At 38.5% G+C, this 4284-nt stretch overlaps 1 long non-coding RNA gene across 1 annotated transcript in view; it reads left to right on the top strand.

The window, feature by feature from the left end:
• Nucleotides 1-366: 366 nt before the first annotated feature.
• Nucleotides 367-4284, top strand: part of LOC143723737 (uncharacterized) — a 41734-nt gene continuing 37816 nt past the window's right edge. Inside the window, exon 1 of the long non-coding RNA XR_013197171.1 lies at nt 367-883. This is a non-coding gene — a long non-coding RNA (uncharacterized LOC143723737). The remainder of the gene's footprint in view (nt 884-4284) is intronic.

Here is a 4284-nt window from a genome sequence, read left to right as displayed (position 1 = left end):
TAGCATTTTGTTGTAAATAAAAAAGCCGAACAATGTCACTGCTATAGGCCTAAATAATATAGCCTACGTCTCTCACTGACACGCCCCCAACTCGTAAACATCGGGGCTTAAAGAAAATCCCGAGTTTCGCACTCTTATTTACGACTTTGTGGTGGTGTTCATGTGCGTTCAGCTCGTAAATACGATCTTTTCGAGCAACATTAACCACAAACACAGATGAACATTGACGAAACAGTGATTTGTGCATTTGTCCATTTGGAATTTTATCGTTGTGTCATAAACATATCAGAAAGTAAGCGTTTTGTTAAAGTAGAAATATCAGCCTACATTTGGCTTAATTTTTGGCTGCAAAAATTATTCCGCAAAACGACGCAACATGCGCCGCAGAAATATTTAAACCCTAAAAGTGAGTCTTTAGGCTACACGTGTTTCCATCAATGAGAGTCAATGCGATCTCCCCTTCACGCAGAGCTTCATTGGACAATTCCATCTGATGAAGTTGAAAAGGCGAACCAACCTGTTCCACACCAGAGCCTCTGAGTCTCTCCTCTCCAACATGATCAAGACAATCTGCCTTTCGCTAGATGATCGCTCGTGATGTCTTCAGCTCTGAATAATTCGCGAGGAATGTCAGTGCAAGAGATTCCATCAAAACCCAAAGATCTGCTCAGATGGTAGAGCATCCATGCGCCTCAGTAGACTGTTGCGAATTGAACTGAAATGCAGTCTCTCATATCACCAGTGACTAAGGCTATCCTTGTAGCGCTGTTTATTTTTGCCATTTTGCTTATCCTGTATGTAATACTGTGGTATATATGCAGAGACGTGGACTGTGATCACGGCATCTGAAGCATTGATCAGTGGAGAAGTCAGGGTGACCTCGGTAAGTCCTTCCTCATTAACACCTTATCTTTTCTGCATCGCGACATAACAGTGGATAGAAATCATTATGAGTTGTGCATCGTTCGTTTTCCATTACATTCATTATATGTCACTATTGCACGCTTTGAAGTGATAGAAATGTCACTCTGCAGTGACTCAAACATCCTGTTCATTACGAATGAAACGACGCGCGCGCTTATCTGCGAAAAAAATAATGCATTCGTTATCCATTACACTCATGAACAAATTTTTGCTCGCATGCACCTTCTGCTATGGTTATTAAAAATAAATTTAAAAAAGAATATTCTTAGAACGTTGGGACGTGATGAATCGGTTCTCCAGAATAGCTAATAAAACACGGACCATGCATAACGTTAACGATAAGATCGCTAGAGCATAAAGGTTTGTCGAATTTCAATTTCCAAGCATTTCAACGCAGATTTCACTGTCGAAAACAAGTTTAGTTAAACAAAAGTCCAACACATTCAAACAGCATCTACACAAATTAACCAATTCTTATCCCAGTTTGCATCTATAAATAGGCTCCTCCAAGTTTGTTTTATAACTTACATGTTAGTAATATTTGTCTAATGGTTTGGTTTTTAACACATTGGATTAAACGTTCCTCTTTTCCTGGCTCTGACCGCAGCTTTGCAGCAGTTTATCGCAGTCTGTGGTATTTGAACTTGGTAAAAGCATTTCATTCATGCAGATCTGGGACTTGAGGAGACAGACAGCCTCTCGAGGGTATAAAGGTGTTTCTACTTCACTATAGAGATCGCGATCAACATTCTTCTTTTACCGTGTTTACTGTCTTCATGTAGCCTAATCCTTAAACGCGTGCCTTTAATCTCTCGGTATGAACGTTAGTTGAAGCGCACTAAACTCTATGTGAACCATGCATATTTTCATGCTCTACATGCTCACATTATTGGTTAAAATGGCCATTATGGGTTGTGAAGGAGAACCCAAGGGCAGATGCAAATATCCCCCACTGCAGTGTATTTGAGGAGCGCACTGTTGAACTCATCTCAGCCGGGTTCACGTATACTGATATCCCAACCCGATCTCACGGCAATTCGTACGAATTTTACGAGGTGGCTAATTAGTACGAATTCATACGACCTCACTCATACGAATTTGTACGATCTTTCCTAAATCGTATATATTTTACGAGTTGGCCAATTCGTATGAATTCGTACGAATGACCTACCCGTGACCCCGCCCCCAAACCTAACCGTCTCTCTGAATTCATACGAATCTCACATTTTACTCACTCCTACAAATTCCACAGTCAGTTATGCATTTACACCAGTCACGCAGAATAGAATTTAATCTAGCAAAGTTGGGCAAATTTATTCATGCATATGGGCAAATTTATTCATGCATATGTCAAATCAAGTCTTTGGAGTGAGGAAACAGAGCAAAAGGCATGAATAGATTTTGGTTGTAAATCCCCTGAAATCATATCAAGTGTTCCTGCTGGTCCAATGCTTCACCACTGTCTGTCACTCAACAGGTTTTGATGGCCATGCTGGGAATTCACTTGATCTGAATCTCTTTATTCAGTCCTTTGAAGGCAAAATGGCAATGCTTTGTAAAACTAGCTTGTATCTGAAAAGCTCCACATAAATCTATATTTATTTGTGTTTCAAAGCAGTTATGAAGGAAACCTTTAGTGCATCACTGAAATGTCATTCTGCTTACATTCACATCTCCATTCAGAGGATGCACTGGCAATCCGAGGATATTACATGTTCGAATCCTGGGTAAGATATTTTTACTAATTAGATTCAATACATTTTGTGAAAAACACACTAGGAAAAACAACAGCAAAAAAGCAGGTAAAACTGTAAACCTTTAATATAAATACTTCTCACACATTATGTTTTTTTTATTTTTGTGTGCTTTCCTGAAGCTCAAACAGTGGAGCAACGCCAACATCTTTCCATTCGATTCCCAGTGAAATGAACATTCCTGAACTGATAAAAATGTACTCCTTCAACACCGTGTACATTTCTTTGGATAAAAGTTGCATGAATGTAAATTTAAATACCCTCGGAGGTAGTTGATAAACTGACATAAAAAAGACATAATATTTTGGGTCAAATTGACCCACGAACATTAAAATCGTCATTCCACAACACCTCAGAGTGTCATAACTTTGCATGCATGTTTATGACCCTAAATGAGAAATTGTTGTCTGGAGGGGATATTTGTTTTTAACAACTCTACAAGTTCGATTAAACCATCACAATATGAGGAAAATATTTTATGTTTTTAAATATTTTAAATATGATGGAAGAACAAAACCCTAAACTTGGTTAAGGTGTTTATCTGACTAAACTATTTGGCAAAAAAAGGCAAACTACAGCCACAGGTTTGATTTTAACTATGCAAAAAACATAGAAAAACAAAAGGCTGATATGAAAAAGCGAACATTGACTACAACATAATCAGTTATTAATATCTCATTGGGTCTCACTTGTTTTTGCATGTGTTCATAATTTCTTTGTATGACAGTCTGCACAAAAATGATGTCGGCTGATTATCGACTTCAAGAACAACTACACAATATGACTTTAATAATACTACTATCTTTAATAATATTTGAATACAGTTTGAAGATATCAATTTTCCTAGGTTGGACATCTGTTTTAGGACATTATACTGTACTTTGGACCTCATTCAATAGTGTCAATGCAGTGAAATCGATAATATTAGTGAATATTAAGTGTCTAACTGCACCTGAGCGGCGGGTGTTTAAGTCTCGCCCGTGAGAAGACAGGGAGGTTGTGTTTGTTCAGATAGAGGAGGAGGCATCAGAGATGAGGAACTCCTGGAAACGTAATCGTGTGAATCATAGAAAGTGGGCCAGAAACTGTTCTCTCGGGACGAATCTGAAGCAGTCCATGTTTCTCTCCTGCGAAACCGCCAAACGCTCACTTCCAGCTGTCAGTCGGGATCCTTCCAGCCTAGCTGCTGTGTGGCACAGGAGATATAATAAAGGCAGACATGGATGCGCCGAAGAAAAGGGTTTATAAATAGACCATATGAGTCAACCGTTATGTAAAGTTACATTTTTAACTGCCTGTTTGTGTAATCCAGATTTGAATCGGATTATAAATGCTCTGTTTACATGGTCAGAAAATTCCATGTGGTTACATTGCACACATTTTTATTTTATTTAGCTACTCTACAGAGAGAGGAAAAGTGGATAACAGTTCTATAGTCTGTATAGTATTCAATGCAATTACAGCAAATTACAAAACAATCATAGAGTGATGACAAGACTTAACGACAAACTTAACCAGAACCAGGTGTGCAACATAATTAGTAACCATAACAACAAAAGAAGAGCGGGAACGTTGGAAACAAAGGAAACAGGAACAGAACACAGGA

This window comes from Siphateles boraxobius, unplaced genomic scaffold (genome assembly GCF_051911475.1).
Source record: "Siphateles boraxobius isolate OS27281-9 unplaced genomic scaffold, OSU_SipBor_1 7, whole genome shotgun sequence".
In the NCBI taxonomy this organism is placed as follows: domain Eukaryota; kingdom Metazoa; phylum Chordata; class Actinopteri; order Cypriniformes; family Leuciscidae; genus Siphateles; species Siphateles boraxobius.
This window is presented reverse-complemented; position numbering and strand designations above follow the sequence as displayed.